This window comes from Ostrea edulis, chromosome 6 (assembly GCF_947568905.1).
Source record: "Ostrea edulis chromosome 6, xbOstEdul1.1, whole genome shotgun sequence".
In the NCBI taxonomy this organism is placed as follows: domain Eukaryota; kingdom Metazoa; phylum Mollusca; class Bivalvia; order Ostreida; family Ostreidae; genus Ostrea; species Ostrea edulis.
In genome coordinates this window covers 372,501-389,576 of record NC_079169.1, presented here as the reverse complement: position 1 = coordinate 389,576, position 17,076 = coordinate 372,501, and the positions used below count along the sequence as shown (strand labels likewise).

Below are 17,076 nucleotides of genomic sequence, written 5' to 3'. Positions count from 1 at the left end.
ATTCGGAGTCTGACATGTCGTCTGCAATGATCTGTACATTTTCTCCAAACATTTCATGCCGTAGATCTGCAACAATCTGGGCTTTGCTGTAAGCGTAATCGTAGTACATGTCTCTGAGGCCCTCTACAACGGCAAGTCTCAGTCTTAGGCTATATCTGGAGGAACGATGATTTGCCGTGCTGGCCTTGGTGTATCTGGACAGCAGGCCGGACAACTTCAAATTGAGCAGGACAATCTGGTCGCAGGCTCTCTTGAAACGGCGTTCGCTGTCCATCAGAGAGAATCGCTTGTCCATGGACTTCCTCCTGGGACAGATGACTGGTGTAGCTTTCATCTTTGGTAGTAGTAGTAGTAGTAGTAATTTGACAATGTATTCGATTGCAATGTAGTTTAGGGTTGTGATGTCCTTGCCTGTCGTGCGACCTCCTATATAGTGCACAGTGACACTGCTAATTGAGAAACTCGTTTCATTTCATAATGTCACGCGAGGCGCCTGAATACACATATTATTATCTGCCTCAACCGGAGAGGTCAGGTGCCATGAATGCTGAGCTTGGACTGACAATTAATATACCGTTAATTGCCTGCATTAAATAAACAAATATACAGTGTGAAACTGTACGCGTCATTTGGCGTGGAATTGATTATGATTTGATTTTAATAATTATTATTCTTTGAATGGTCATTTATTGATTGTGCTGATTTGATACGGAATTAATGACTTTTTCCAGTCCTGTTTGAGTAAGTAAAAAAAGAATCGGAGTTTTCCCCCTTTTCGGCTAAACGACGTTCTGTATTCGTAAATGTGGCGAGAGACAAATAATGTACAATTGTATATATATATATATATATTATATATATATCTAGAGAGAGAGAGAGAGAGAGAGAGAGAGAGGGGGGGGGGTATTACTGTAGTAAAAATATAATTTTTATTCACTGGATAAATTATACTATTTCACTGTTGAAAATGTAATAAAAAATGAATGAAATTGCTACAGTAATGCAATCGTTGGCATAGAAATGTGATTTTAAAAATGAAATAGAAAACATAAAAGTCTACGACACTTGGTATTCCCAGGCGGTCACCCATCCAAGTACTAACCAAGCTCGACGTTGCTTAACTTCGGTGATCGGACGAGAACCGGTGCTTTCAACGTGATATGGCCGTAGACACTTAACCTGCGTTAACTTTACGACATGACCAGTGTACACGTTTTGTACGAGATGATTGGGATTATTTCGTTCCTGTACAAAATACTGGACGGAAGTAATGACTGGTTTTAAAATGTTTATTTTGACATCGTGCGGGTTGTTAATGTTGTTTTGTGTCGAGGGCACAGTTTGCGGTCAGATGAAAAGAAGGGAGGGGTGGTGGTGGACTACATGTATATGGGACGTGTGTATGTTGGTGGTGGTTGTTTTTCACACCTTGTTGTATTTTTCTATCATTTCTAATTTGGAAGGGGGGTAATTCTTTGGACTGGGTTTTGTTTTGGTGAAATTCAATATTGTGCATGTAATATGATGATTCACCCAATGCAGTGTGTGTGTGTGTGTGTGTGTGTGTGTGTGTGTGTGTGTGTGTGGACATATTTATTACACGTGAATGTGTATTACATGTCTGATGTTGATTGACGTGTGATAGAGGTATCTTTTCAAAAATCTTGCCTGGCTCTAAGAAGAGCCGTTTTCCGCAGTCAATGCGTATTCTGTGGTAAAAGCTCAGTAGTCCTCATCCGATTCGGAGTCTGACATGTCGTCTGCAATGATCTGTACATTTTCTCCAAACATTTCATGCCGTAGATCTGCAACAATCTGGGCTTTGCTGTAAGCGTAATCGTAGTACATGTCTCTGAGGCCCTCTACAACGGCAAGTCTCAGTCTTAGGCTATATCTGGAGGAACGATGATTTGCCGTGCTGGCCTTGGTGTATCTGGACAGCAGGCCGGACAACTTCAAATTGAGCAGGACAATCTGGTCGCAGGCTCTCTTGAAACGGCGTTCGCTGTCCATCAGAGAGAATCGCTTGTCCATGGACTTCCTCCTGGGACAGATGACTGGTGTAGCTTTCATCTTTGGTAGTAGTAGTAGTAGTAGTAATTTGACAATGTATTCGATTGCAATGTAGTTTAGGGTTGTGATGTCCTTGCCTGTCGTGCGACCTCCTATATAGTGCACAGTGACACTGCTAATTGAGAAACTCGTTTCATTTCATAATGTCACGCGAGGCGCCTGAATACACATATTATTATCTGCCTCAACCGGAGAGGTCAGGTGCCATGAATGCTGAGCTTGGACTGACAATTAATATACCGTTAATTGCCTGCATTAAATAAACAAATATACAGTGTGAAACTGTACGCGTCATTTGGCGTGGAATTGATTATGATTTGATTTTAATAATTATTATTCTTTGAATGGTCATTTATTGATTGTGCTGATTTGATACGGAATTAATGACTTTTTCCAGTCCTGTTTGAGTAAGTAAAAAAAGAATCGGAGTTTTCCCCCTTTTCGGCTAAACGACGTTCTGTATTCGTAAATGTGGCGAGAGACAAATAATGTACAATTGTATATATATATATATATATATATATATTATATATATATCTAGAGAGAGAGAGAGAGAGAGAGAGAGAGAGGGGGGGGGTATTACTGTAGTAAAAATATAATTTTTATTCACTGGATAAATTATACTATTTCACTGTTGAAAATGTAATAAAAAATGAATGAAATTGCTACAGTAATGCAATCGTTGGCATAGAAATGTGATTTTAAAAATGAAATAGAAAACATAAAAGTCTACGACACTTGGTATTCCCAGGCGGTCACCCATCCAAGTACTAACCAAGCTCGACGTTGCTTAACTTCGGTGATCGGACGAGAACCGGTGCTTTCAACGTGATATGGCCGTAGACACTTAACCTGCGTTAACTTTACGACATGACCAGTGTACACGTTTTGTACGAGATGATTGGGATTATTTCGTTCCTGTACAAAATACTGGACGGAAGTAATGACTGGTTTTAAAATGTTTATTTTGACATCGTGCGGGTTGTTAATGTTGTTTTGTGTCGAGGGCACAGTTTGCGGTCAGATGAAAAGAAGGGAGGGGTGGTGGTGGACTACATGTATATGGGACGTGTGTATGTTGGTGGTGGTTGTTTTTCACACCTTGTTGTATTTTTCTATCATTTCTAATTTGGAAGGGGGGTAATTCTTTGGACTGGGTTTTGTTTTGGTGAAATTCAATATTGTGCATGTAATATGATGATTCACCCAATGCAGTGTGTGTGTGTGTGTGTGTGTGTGTGTGTATGTGTGTGTGTGTGTGTGTGTGTGTGTGTGTGTGTGTGTGTGTGTGTGTGTGTGTGTGTGTGTGTGTGTGTGGACATATTTATTACACGTGAATGTGTATTACATGTCTGATGTTGATTGACGTGTGATAGAGGTATCTTTTCAAAAATCTTGCCTGGCTCTAAGAAGAGCCGTTTTCCGCAGTCAATGCGTATTCTGTGGTAAAAGCTCAGTAGTCCTCATCCGATTCGGAGTCTGACATGTCGTCTGCAATGATCTGTACATTTTCTCCAAACATTTCATGCCGTAGATCTGCAACAATCTGGGCTTTGCTGTAAGCGTAATCGTAGTACATGTCTCTGAGGCCCTCTACAACGGCAAGTCTCAGTCTTAGGCTATATCTGGAGGAACGATGATTTGCCGTGCTGGCCTTGGTGTATCTGGACAGCAGGCCGGACAACTTCAAATTGAGCAGGACAATCTGGTCGCAGGCTCTCTTGAAACGGCGTTCGCTGTCCATCAGAGAGAATCGCTTGTCCATGGACTTCCTCCTGGGACAGATGACTGGTGTAGCTTTCATCTTTGGTAGTAGTAGTAGTAGTAGTAATTTGACAATGTATTCGATTGCAATGTAGTTTAGGGTTGTGATGTCCTTGCCTGTCGTGCGACCTCCTATATAGTGCACAGTGACACTGCTAATTGAGAAACTCGTTTCATTTCATAATGTCACGCGAGGCGCCTGAATACACATATTATTATCTGCCTCAACCGGAGAGGTCAGGTGCCATGAATGCTGAGCTTGGACTGACAATTAATATACCGTTAATTGCCTGCATTAAATAAACAAATATACAGTGTGAAACTGTACGCGTCATTTGGCGTGGAATTGATTATGATTTGATTTTAATAATTATTATTCTTTGAATGGTCATTTATTGATTGTGCTGATTTGATACGGAATTAATGACTTTTTCCAGTCCTGTTTGAGTAAGTAAAAAAAGAATCGGAGTTTTCCCCCTTTTCGGCTAAACGACGTTCTGTATTCGTAAATGTGGCGAGAGACAAATAATGTACAATTGTATATATATATATATATATATATATTATATATATATCTAGAGAGAGAGAGAGAGAGAGAGAGAGAGAGAGAGAGGGGGGGTATTACTGTAGTAAAAATATAATTTTTATTCACTGGATAAATTATACTATTTCACTGTTGAAAATGTAATAAAAAATGAATGAAATTGCTACAGTAATGCAATCGTTGGCATAGAAATGTGATTTTAAAAATGAAATAGAAAACATAAAAGTCTACGACACTTGGTATTCCCAGGCGGTCACCCATCCAAGTACTAACCAAGCTCGACGTTGCTTAACTTCGGTGATCGGACGAGAACCGGTGCTTTCAACGTGATATGGCCGTAGACACTTAACCTGCGTTAACTTTACGACATGACCAGTGTACACGTTTTGTACGAGATGATTGGGATTATTTCGTTCCTGTACAAAATACTGGACGGAAGTAATGACTGGTTTTAAAATGTTTATTTTGACATCGTGCGGGTTGTTAATGTTGTTTTGTGTCGAGGGCACAGTTTGCGGTCAGATGAAAAGAAGGGAGGGGTGGTGGTGGACTACATGTATATGGGACGTGTGTATGTTGGTGGTGGTTGTTTTTCACACCTTGTTGTATTTTTCTATCATTTCTAATTTGGAAGGGGGGTAATTCTTTGGACTGGGTTTTGTTTTGGTGAAATTCAATATTGTGCATGTAATATGATGATTCACCCAATGCAGTGTGTGTGTGTGTGTGTGTGTGTGTGTGTGTGTGTGTGTGTGTGTGTGTGTGTGTGTGTGTGTGGACATATTTATTACACGTGAATGTGTATTACATGTCTGATGTTGATTGACGTGTGATAGAGGTATCTTTTCAAAAATCTTGCCTGGCTCTAAGAAGAGCCGTTTTCCGCAGTCAATGCGTATTCTGTGGTAAAAGCTCAGTAGTCCTCATCCGATTCGGAGTCTGACATGTCGTCTGCAATGATCTGTACATTTTCTCCAAACATTTCATGCCGTAGATCTGCAACAATCTGGGCTTTGCTGTAAGCGTAATCGTAGTACATGTCTCTGAGGCCCTCTACAACGGCAAGTCTCAGTCTTAGGCTATATCTGGAGGAACGATGATTTGCCGTGCTGGCCTTGGTGTATCTGGACAGCAGGCCGGACAACTTCAAATTGAGCAGGACAATCTGGTCGCAGGCTCTCTTGAAACGGCGTTCGCTGTCCATCAGAGAGAATCGCTTGTCCATGGACTTCCTCCTGGGACAGATGACTGGTGTAGCTTTCATCTTTGGTAGTAGTAGTAGTAGTAGTAATTTGACAATGTATTCGATTGCAATGTAGTTTAGGGTTGTGATGTCCTTGCCTGTCGTGCGACCTCCTATATAGTGCACAGTGACACTGCTAATTGAGAAACTCGTTTCATTTCATAATGTCACGCGAGGCGCCTGAATACACATATTATTATCTGCCTCAACCGGAGAGGTCAGGTGCCATGAATGCTGAGCTTGGACTGACAATTAATATACCGTTAATTGCCTGCATTAAATAAACAAATATACAGTGTGAAACTGTACGCGTCATTTGGCGTGGAATTGATTATGATTTGATTTTAATAATTATTATTCTTTGAATGGTCATTTATTGATTGTGCTGATTTGATACGGAATTAATGACTTTTTCCAGTCCTGTTTGAGTAAGTAAAAAAAGAATCGGAGTTTTCCCCCTTTTCGGCTAAACGACGTTCTGTATTCGTAAATGTGGCGAGAGACAAATAATGTACAATTGTATATATATATATATATATTATATATATATCTAGAGAGAGAGAGAGAGAGAGAGAGAGAGAGGGTATTACTGTAGTAAAAATATAATTTTTATTCACTGGATAAATTATATTATTTCACTGTTGAAAATGTAATAAAAAATGAATGAAATTGCTACAGTAATGCAATCGTTGGCATAGAAATGTGATTTTAAAAATGAAATAGAAAACATAAAAGTCTACGACACTTGGTATTCCCAGGCGGTCACCCATCCAAGTACTAACCAAGCTCGACGTTGCTTAACTTCGGTGATCGGACGAGAACCGGTGCTTTCAACGTGATATGGCCGTAGACACTTAACCTGCGTTAACTTTACGACATGACCAGTGTACACGTTTTGTACGAGATGATTGGGATTATTTCGTTCCTGTACAAAATACTGGACGGAAGTAATGACTGGTTTTAAAATGTTTATTTTGACATCGTGCGGGTTGTTAATGTTGTTTTGTGTCGAGGGCACAGTTTGCGGTCAGATGAAAAGAAGGGAGGGGTGGTGGTGGACTACATGTATATGGGACGTGTGTATGTTGGTGGTGGTTGTTTTTCACACCTTGTTGTATTTTTCTATCATTTCTAATTTGGAAGGGGGGTAATTCTTTGGACTGGGTTTTGTTTTGGTGAAATTCAATATTGTGCATGTAATATGATGATTCACCCAATGCAGTGTGTGTGTGTGCGTGTGTGTGTGTGTGTGTGTGTGTGTGTGTGTGTGTGTGTGTGTGTGTGTGTGTGTGTGTGTGTGGACATATTTATTACACGTGAATGTGTATTACATGTCTGATGTTGATTGACGTGTGATAGAGGTATCTTTTCAAAAATCTTGCCTGGCTCTAAGAAGAGCCGTTTTCCGCAGTCAATGCGTATTCTGTGGTAAAAGCTCAGTAGTCCTCATCCGATTCGGAGTCTGACATGTCGTCTGCAATGATCTGTACATTTTCTCCAAACATTTCATGCCGTAGATCTGCAACAATCTGGGCTTTGCTGTAAGCGTAATCGTAGTACATGTCTCTGAGGCCCTCTACAACGGCAAGTCTCAGTCTTAGGCTATATCTGGAGGAACGATGATTTGCCGTGCTGGCCTTGGTGTATCTGGACAGCAGGCCGGACAACTTCAAATTGAGCAGGACAATCTGGTCGCAGGCTCTCTTGAAACGGCGTTCGCTGTCCATCAGAGAGAATCGCTTGTCCATGGACTTCCTCCTGGGACAGATGACTGGTGTAGCTTTCATCTTTGGTAGTAGTAGTAGTAGTAGTAATTTGACAATGTATTCGATTGCAATGTAGTTTAGGGTTGTGATGTCCTTGCCTGTCGTGCGACCTCCTATATAGTGCACAGTGACACTGCTAATTGAGAAACTCGTTTCATTTCATAATGTCACGCGAGGCGCCTGAATACACATATTATTATCTGCCTCAACCGGAGAGGTCAGGTGCCATGAATGCTGAGCTTGGACTGACAATTAATATACCGTTAATTGCCTGCATTAAATAAACAAATATACAGTGTGAAACTGTACGCGTCATTTGGCGTGGAATTGATTATGATTTGATTTTAATAATTATTATTCTTTGAATGGTCATTTATTGATTGTGCTGATTTGATACGGAATTAATGACTTTTTCCAGTCCTGTTTGAGTAAGTAAAAAAAGAATCGGAGTTTTCCCCCTTTTCGGCTAAACGACGTTCTGTATTCGTAAATGTGGCGAGAGACAAATAATGTACAATTGTATATATATATATATATATATATATATTATATATATATCTAGAGAGAGAGAGAGAGAGAGAGAGAGAGAGAGGGGGGTATTACTGTAGTAAAAATATAATTTTTATTCACTGGATAAATTATACTATTTCACTGTTGAAAATGTAATAAAAAATGAATGAAATTGCTACAGTAATGCAATCGTTGGCATAGAAATGTGATTTTAAAAATGAAATAGAAAACATAAAAGTCTACGACACTTGGTATTCCCAGGCGGTCACCCATCCAAGTACTAACCAAGCTCGACGTTGCTTAACTTCGGTGATCGGACGAGAACCGGTGCTTTCAACGTGATATGGCCGTAGACACTTAACCTGCGTTAACTTTACGACATGACCAGTGTACACGTTTTGTACGAGATGATTGGGATTATTTCGTTCCTGTACAAAATACTGGACGGAAGTAATGACTGGTTTTAAAATGTTTATTTTGACATCGTGCGGGTTGTTAATGTTGTTTTGTGTCGAGGGCACAGTTTGCGGTCAGATGAAAAGAAGGGAGGGGTGGTGGTGGACTACATGTATATGGGACGTGTGTATGTTGGTGGTGGTTGTTTTTCACACCTTGTTGTATTTTTCTATCATTTCTAATTTGGAAGGGGGGTAATTCTTTGGACTGGGTTTTGTTTTGGTGAAATTCAATATTGTGCATGTAATATGATGATTCACCCAATGCAGTGTGTGTGTGTGTGTGTGTGTGTGTGTGTGTGGACATATTTATTACACGTGAATGTGTATTACATGTCTGATGTTGATTGACGTGTGATAGAGGTATCTTTTCAAAAATCTTGCCTGGCTCTAAGAAGAGCCGTTTTCCGCAGTCAATGCGTATTCTGTGGTAAAAGCTCAGTAGTCCTCATCCGATTCGGAGTCTGACATGTCGTCTGCAATGATCTGTACATTTTCTCCAAACATTTCATGCCGTAGATCTGCAACAATCTGGGCTTTGCTGTAAGCGTAATCGTAGTACATGTCTCTGAGGCCCTCTACAACGGCAAGTCTCAGTCTTAGGCTATATCTGGAGGAACGATGATTTGCCGTGCTGGCCTTGGTGTATCTGGACAGCAGGCCGGACAACTTCAAATTGAGCAGGACAATCTGGTCGCAGGCTCTCTTGAAACGGCGTTCGCTGTCCATCAGAGAGAATCGCTTGTCCATGGACTTCCTCCTGGGACAGATGACTGGTGTAGCTTTCATCTTTGGTAGTAGTAGTAGTAGTAGTAATTTGACAATGTATTCGATTGCAATGTAGTTTAGGGTTGTGATGTCCTTGCCTGTCGTGCGACCTCCTATATAGTGCACAGTGACACTGCTAATTGAGAAACTCGTTTCATTTCATAATGTCACGCGAGGCGCCTGAATACACATATTATTATCTGCCTCAACCGGAGAGGTCAGGTGCCATGAATGCTGAGCTTGGACTGACAATTAATATACCGTTAATTGCCTGCATTAAATAAACAAATATACAGTGTGAAACTGTACGCGTCATTTGGCGTGGAATTGATTATGATTTGATTTTAATAATTATTATTCTTTGAATGGTCATTTATTGATTGTGCTGATTTGATACGGAATTAATGACTTTTTCCAGTCCTGTTTGAGTAAGTAAAAAAAGAATCGGAGTTTTCCCCCTTTTCGGCTAAACGACGTTCTGTATTCGTAAATGTGGCGAGAGACAAATAATGTACAATTGTATATATATATATATATATATATATTATATATATATCTAGAGAGAGAGAGAGAGAGAGAGAGAGAGAGAGGGGGGTATTACTGTAGTAAAAATATAATTTTTATTCACTGGATAAATTATACTATTTCACTGTTGAAAATGTAATAAAAAATGAATGAAATTGCTACAGTAATGCAATCGTTGGCATAGAAATGTGATTTTAAAAATGAAATAGAAAACATAAAAGTCTACGACACTTGGTATTCCCAGGCGGTCACCCATCCAAGTACTAACCAAGCTCGACGTTGCTTAACTTCGGTGATCGGACGAGAACCGGTGCTTTCAACGTGATATGGCCGTAGACACTTAACCTGCGTTAACTTTACGACATGACCAGTGTACACGTTTTGTACGAGATGATTGGGATTATTTCGTTCCTGTACAAAATACTGGACGGAAGTAATGACTGGTTTTAAAATGTTTATTTTGACATCGTGCGGGTTGTTAATGTTGTTTTGTGTCGAGGGCACAGTTTGCGGTCAGATGAAAAGAAGGGAGGGGTGGTGGTGGACTACATGTATATGGGACGTGTGTATGTTGGTGGTGGTTGTTTTTCACACCTTGTTGTATTTTTCTATCATTTCTAATTTGGAAGGGGGGTAATTCTTTGGACTGGGTTTTGTTTTGGTGAAATTCAATATTGTGCATGTAATATGATGATTCACCCAATGCAGTGTGTGTGTGTGTGTGTGTGTGTGTGTGTGTGTGTGTGTGTGTGTGTGTGTGTGTGTGTGTGTGTGGACATATTTATTACACGTGAATGTGTATTACATGTCTGATGTTGATTGACGTGTGATAGAGGTATCTTTTCAAAAATCTTGCCTGGCTCTAAGAAGAGCCGTTTTCCGCAGTCAATGCGTATTCTGTGGTAAAAGCTCAGTAGTCCTCATCCGATTCGGAGTCTGACATGTCGTCTGCAATGATCTGTACATTTTCTCCAAACATTTCATGCCGTAGATCTGCAACAATCTGGGCTTTGCTGTAAGCGTAATCGTAGTACATGTCTCTGAGGCCCTCTACAACGGCAAGTCTCAGTCTTAGGCTATATCTGGAGGAACGATGATTTGCCGTGCTGGCCTTGGTGTATCTGGACAGCAGGCCGGACAACTTCAAATTGAGCAGGACAATCTGGTCGCAGGCTCTCTTGAAACGGCGTTCGCTGTCCATCAGAGAGAATCGCTTGTCCATGGACTTCCTCCTGGGACAGATGACTGGTGTAGCTTTCATCTTTGGTAGTAGTAGTAGTAGTAGTAATTTGACAATGTATTCGATTGCAATGTAGTTTAGGGTTGTGATGTCCTTGCCTGTCGTGCGACCTCCTATATAGTGCACAGTGACACTGCTAATTGAGAAACTCGTTTCATTTCATAATGTCACGCGAGGCGCCTGAATACACATATTATTATCTGCCTCAACCGGAGAGGTCAGGTGCCATGAATGCTGAGCTTGGACTGACAATTAATATACCGTTAATTGCCTGCATTAAATAAACAAATATACAGTGTGAAACTGTACGCGTCATTTGGCGTGGAATTGATTATGATTTGATTTTAATAATTATTATTCTTTGAATGGTCATTTATTGATTGTGCTGATTTGATACGGAATTAATGACTTTTTCCAGTCCTGTTTGAGTAAGTAAAAAAAGAATCGGAGTTTTCCCCCTTTTCGGCTAAACGACGTTCTGTATTCGTAAATGTGGCGAGAGACAAATAATGTACAATTGTATATATATATATATATATATATATATTATATATATATCTAGAGAGAGAGAGAGAGAGAGAGAGAGAGAGGGGGGTATTACTGTAGTAAAAATATAATTTTTATTCACTGGATAAATTATACTATTTCACTGTTGAAAATGTAATAAAAAATGAATGAAATTGCTACAGTAATGCAATCGTTGGCATAGAAATGTGATTTTAAAAATGAAATAGAAAACATAAAAGTCTACGACACTTGGTATTCCCAGGCGGTCACCCATCCAAGTACTAACCAAGCTCGACGTTGCTTAACTTCGGTGATCGGACGAGAACCGGTGCTTTCAACGTGATATGGCCGTAGACACTTAACCTGCGTTAACTTTACGACATGACCAGTGTACACGTTTTGTACGAGATGATTGGGATTATTTCGTTCCTGTACAAAATACTGGACGGAAGTAATGACTGGTTTTAAAATGTTTATTTTGACATCGTGCGGGTTGTTAATGTTGTTTTGTGTCGAGGGCACAGTTTGCGGTCAGATGAAAAGAAGGGAGGGGTGGTGGTGGACTACATGTATATGGGACGTGTGTATGTTGGTGGTGGTTGTTTTTCACACCTTGTTGTATTTTTCTATCATTTCTAATTTGGAAGGGGGGTAATTCTTTGGACTGGGTTTTGTTTTGGTGAAATTCAATATTGTGCATGTAATATGATGATTCACCCAATGCAGTGTGTGTGTGTGTGTGTGTGTGTGTGTGTGTGTGTGTGTGTGTGTGTGTGTGTGTGTGGACATATTTATTACACGTGAATGTGTATTACATGTCTGATGTTGATTGACGTGTGATAGAGGTATCTTTTCAAAAATCTTGCCTGGCTCTAAGAAGAGCCGTTTTCCGCAGTCAATGCGTATTCTGTGGTAAAAGCTCAGTAGTCCTCATCCGATTCGGAGTCTGACATGTCGTCTGCAATGATCTGTACATTTTCTCCAAACATTTCATGCCGTAGATCTGCAACAATCTGGGCTTTGCTGTAAGCGTAATCGTAGTACATGTCTCTGAGGCCCTCTACAACGGCAAGTCTCAGTCTTAGGCTATATCTGGAGGAACGATGATTTGCCGTGCTGGCCTTGGTGTATCTGGACAGCAGGCCGGACAACTTCAAATTGAGCAGGACAATCTGGTCGCAGGCTCTCTTGAAACGGCGTTCGCTGTCCATCAGAGAGAATCGCTTGTCCATGGACTTCCTCCTGGGACAGATGACTGGTGTAGCTTTCATCTTTGGTAGTAGTAGTAGTAGTAGTAATTTGACAATGTATTCGATTGCAATGTAGTTTAGGGTTGTGATGTCCTTGCCTGTCGTGCGACCTCCTATATAGTGCACAGTGACACTGCTAATTGAGAAACTCGTTTCATTTCATAATGTCACGCGAGGCGCCTGAATACACATATTATTATCTGCCTCAACCGGAGAGGTCAGGTGCCATGAATGCTGAGCTTGGACTGACAATTAATATACCGTTAATTGCCTGCATTAAATAAACAAATATACAGTGTGAAACTGTACGCGTCATTTGGCGTGGAATTGATTATGATTTGATTTTAATAATTATTATTCTTTGAATGGTCATTTATTGATTGTGCTGATTTGATACGGAATTAATGACTTTTTCCAGTCCTGTTTGAGTAAGTAAAAAAAGAATCGGAGTTTTCCCCCTTTTCGGCTAAACGACGTTCTGTATTCGTAAATGTGGCGAGAGACAAATAATGTACAATTGTATATATATATATATATATATATTATATATATATCTAGAGAGAGAGAGAGAGAGAGAGAGAGAGAGAGAGAGAGAGAGAGGGGGGGGGGTATTACTGTAGTAAAAATATAATTTTTATTCACTGGATAAATTATACTATTTCACTGTTGAAAATGTAATAAAAAATGAATGAAATTGCTACAGTAATGCAATCGTTGGCATAGAAATGTGATTTTAAAAATGAAATAGAAAACATAAAAGTCTACGACACTTGGTATTCCCAGGCGGTCACCCATCCAAGTACTAACCAAGCTCGACGTTGCTTAACTTCGGTGATCGGACGAGAACCGGTGCTTTCAACGTGATATGGCCGTAGACACTTAACCTGCGTTAACTTTACGACATGACCAGTGTACACGTTTTGTACGAGATGATTGGGATTATTTCGTTCCTGTACAAAATACTGGACGGAAGTAATGACTGGTTTTAAAATGTTTATTTTGACATCGTGCGGGTTGTTAATGTTGTTTTGTGTCGAGGGCACAGTTTGCGGTCAGATGAAAAGAAGGGAGGGGTGGTGGTGGACTACATGTATATGGGACGTGTGTATGTTGGTGGTGGTTGTTTTTCACACCTTGTTGTATTTTTCTATCATTTCTAATTTGGAAGGGGGATAATTCTTTGGACTGGGTTTTGTTTTGGTGAAATTCAATATTGTGCATGTAATATGATGATTCACCCAATGCAGTGTGTGTGTGTGTGTGTGTGTGTGTGTGTGTGTGTGTGTGTGTGTGTGTGTGTGTGTGTGTGTGTGTGTGTGTGTGTGGACATATTTATTACACGTGAATGTGTATTACATGTCTGATGTTGATTGACGTGTGATAGAGGTATCTTTTCAAAAATCTTGCCTGGCTCTAAGAAGAGCCGTTTTCCGCAGTCAATGCGTATTCTGTGGTAAAAGCTCAGTAGTCCTCATCCGATTCGGAGTCTGACATGTCGTCTGCAATGATCTGTACATTTTCTCCAAACATTTCATGCCGTAGATCTGCAACAATCTGGGCTTTGCTGTAAGCGTAATCGTAGTACATGTCTCTGAGGCCCTCTACAACGGCAAGTCTCAGTCTTAGGCTATATCTGGAGGAACGATGATTTGCCGTGCTGGCCTTGGTGTATCTGGACAGCAGGCCGGACAACTTCAAATTGAGCAGGACAATCTGGTCGCAGGCTCTCTTGAAACGGCGTTCGCTGTCCATCAGAGAGAATCGCTTGTCCATGGACTTCCTCCTGGGACAGATGACTGGTGTAGCTTTCATCTTTGGTAGTAGTAGTAGTAGTAGTAATTTGACAATGTATTCGATTGCAATGTAGTTTAGGGTTGTGATGTCCTTGCCTGTCGTGCGACCTCCTATATAGTGCACAGTGACACTGCTAATTGAGAAACTCGTTTCATTTCATAATGTCACGCGAGGCGCCTGAATACACATATTATTATCTGCCTCAACCGGAGAGGTCAGGTGCCATGAATGCTGAGCTTGGACTGACAATTAATATACCGTTAATTGCCTGCATTAAATAAACAAATATACAGTGTGAAACTGTACGCGTCATTTGGCGTGGAATTGATTATGATTTGATTTTAATAATTATTATTCTTTGAATGGTCATTTATTGATTGTGCTGATTTGATACGGAATTAATGACTTTTTCCAGTCCTGTTTGAGTAAGTAAAAAAAGAATCGGAGTTTTCCCCCTTTTCGGCTAAACGACGTTCTGTATTCGTAAATGTGGCGAGAGACAAATAATGTACAATTGTATATATATATATATATATTATATATATATCTAGAGAGAGAGAGAGAGAGAGAGAGGGAGAGAGAGAGAGGGGGGGGTATTACTGTAGTAAAAATATAATTTTTATTCACTGGATAAATTATACTATTTCTCTGTTGAAAATGTAATAAAAAATGAATGAAATTGCTACAGTAATGCAATCGTTGGCATAGAAATGTGATTTTAAAAATGAAATAGAAAACATAAAAGTCTACGACACTTGGTATTCCCAGGCGGTCACCCATCCAAGTACTAACCAAGCTCGACGTTGCTTAACTTCGGTGATCGGACGAGAACCGGTGCTTTCAACGTGATATGGCCGTAGACACTTAACCTGCGTTAACTTTACGACATGACCAGTGTACACGTTTTGTACGAGATGATTGGGATTATTTCGTTCCTGTACAAAATACTGGACGGAAGTAATGACTGGTTTTAAAATGTTTATTTTGACATCGTGCGGGTTGTTAATGTTGTTTTGTGTCGAGGGCACAGTTTGCGGTCAGATGAAAAGAAGGGAGGGGTGGTGGTGGACTACATGTATATGGGACGTGTGTATGTTGGTGGTGGTTGTTTTTCACACCTTGTTGTATTTTTCTATCATTTCTAATTTGGAAGGGGGGTAATTCTTTGGACTGGGTTTTGTTTTGGTGAAATTCAATATTGTGCATGTAATATGATGATTCACCCAATGCAGTGTGTGTGTGTGTGTGTGTGTGTGTGTGTGTGTGTGTGTGTGTGTGTGTGTGTGTGTGTGTGGACATATTTATTACACGTGAATGTGTATTACATGTCTGATGTTGATTGACGTGTGATAGAGGTATCTTTTCAAAAATCTTGCCTGGCTCTAAGAAGAGCCGTTTTCCGCAGTCAATGCGTATTCTGTGGTAAAAGCTCAGTAGTCCTCATCCGATTCGGAGTCTGACATGTCGTCTGCAATGATCTGTACATTTTCTCCAAACATTTCATGCCGTAGATCTGCAACAATCTGGGCTTTGCTGTAAGCGTAATCGTAGTACATGTCTCTGAGGCCCTCTACAACGGCAAGTCTCAGTCTTAGGCTATATCTGGAGGAACGATGATTTGCCGTGCTGGCCTTGGTGTATCTGGACAGCAGGCCGGACAACTTCAAATTGAGCAGGACAATCTGGTCGCAGGCTCTCTTGAAACGGCGTTCGCTGTCCATCAGAGAGAATCGCTTGTCCATGGACTTCCTCCTGGGACAGATGACTGGTGTAGCTTTCATCTTTGGTAGTAGTAGTAGTAGTAGTAATTTGACAATGTATTCGATTGCAATGTAGTTTAGGGTTGTGATGTCCTTGCCTGTCGTGCGACCTCCTATATAGTGCACAGTGACACTGCTAATTGAGAAACTCGTTTCATTTCATAATGTCACGCGAGGCGCCTGAATACACATATTATTATCTGCCTCAACCGGAGAGGTCAGGTGCCATGAATGCTGAGCTTGGACTGACAATTAATATACCGTTAATTGCCTGCATTAAATAAACAAATATACAGTGTGAAACTGTACGCGTCATTTGGCGTGGAATTGATTATGATTTGATTTTAATAATTATTATTCTTTGAATGGTCATTTATTGATTGTGCTGATTTGATACGGAATTAATGACTTTTTCCAGTCCTGTTTGAGTAAGTAAAAAAAGAATCGGAGTTTTCCCCCTTTTCGGCTAAACGACGTTCTGTATTCGTAAATGTGGCGAGAGACAAATAATGTACAATTGTATATATATATATATATATATTATATATATATCTAGAGAGAGAGAGAGAGAGAGAGAGAGAGAGAGAGAGAGAGAGGGGGGGGGTATTACTGTAGTAAAAATATAATTTTTATTCACTGGATAAATTATACTATTTCACTGTTGAAAATGTAATAAAAAATGAATGAAATTGCTACAGTAATGCAATCGTTGGCATAGAAATGTGATTTTAAAAATGAAATAGAAAACATAAAAGTCTACGACACTTGGTATTCCCAGGCGGTCACCCATCCAAGTACTAACCAAGCTCGACGTTGCTTAACTTCGGTGATCGGACGAGAACCGGTGCTTTCAACGTGATATGGCCGTAGACACTTA

General features: G+C 40.2%; 10 non-coding genes across 10 annotated transcripts; all 10 read right to left on the bottom strand.

The window, feature by feature from the left end:
• Positions 1-1,053: 1,053 nt before the first annotated feature.
• Positions 1,054-1,172, bottom strand: LOC130047503 (5S ribosomal RNA). Its single transcript, XR_008796393.1, has one exon. It is a non-coding gene; the product is annotated as a 5S ribosomal RNA (ribosomal RNA).
• Positions 1,173-2,799: 1,627 nt separating this feature from the next.
• LOC130047502 (5S ribosomal RNA) lies at positions 2,800-2,918 on the bottom strand. Its single transcript, XR_008796392.1, has one exon. It is a non-coding gene; the product is annotated as a 5S ribosomal RNA (ribosomal RNA).
• Positions 2,919-4,605: 1,687 nt separating this feature from the next.
• LOC130047501 (5S ribosomal RNA) lies at positions 4,606-4,724 on the bottom strand. The gene has a single exon (XR_008796391.1). It is a non-coding gene; the product is annotated as a 5S ribosomal RNA (ribosomal RNA).
• A 1,633-nt stretch (positions 4,725-6,357) lies between these two features.
• Positions 6,358-6,476, bottom strand: LOC130047500 (5S ribosomal RNA). The gene has a single exon (XR_008796390.1). It is a non-coding gene; the product is annotated as a 5S ribosomal RNA (ribosomal RNA).
• Positions 6,477-8,136: 1,660 nt separating this feature from the next.
• Positions 8,137-8,255, bottom strand: LOC130047499 (5S ribosomal RNA). Its single transcript, XR_008796389.1, has one exon. It is a non-coding gene; the product is annotated as a 5S ribosomal RNA (ribosomal RNA).
• A 1,612-nt stretch (positions 8,256-9,867) lies between these two features.
• On the bottom strand, positions 9,868-9,986 carry LOC130047498 (5S ribosomal RNA). The gene has a single exon (XR_008796388.1). It is a non-coding gene; the product is annotated as a 5S ribosomal RNA (ribosomal RNA).
• Positions 9,987-11,632: 1,646 nt separating this feature from the next.
• On the bottom strand, positions 11,633-11,751 carry LOC130047497 (5S ribosomal RNA). The gene has a single exon (XR_008796387.1). It is a non-coding gene; the product is annotated as a 5S ribosomal RNA (ribosomal RNA).
• A 1,652-nt stretch (positions 11,752-13,403) lies between these two features.
• Positions 13,404-13,522, bottom strand: LOC130047496 (5S ribosomal RNA). The gene has a single exon (XR_008796386.1). It is a non-coding gene; the product is annotated as a 5S ribosomal RNA (ribosomal RNA).
• A 1,660-nt stretch (positions 13,523-15,182) lies between these two features.
• Positions 15,183-15,301, bottom strand: LOC130047495 (5S ribosomal RNA). Its single transcript, XR_008796385.1, has one exon. It is a non-coding gene; the product is annotated as a 5S ribosomal RNA (ribosomal RNA).
• Positions 15,302-16,952: 1,651 nt separating this feature from the next.
• LOC130047494 (5S ribosomal RNA) lies at positions 16,953-17,071 on the bottom strand. The gene has a single exon (XR_008796384.1). It is a non-coding gene; the product is annotated as a 5S ribosomal RNA (ribosomal RNA).
• Between the last annotated feature and the right edge of the window lie 5 nt (positions 17,072-17,076).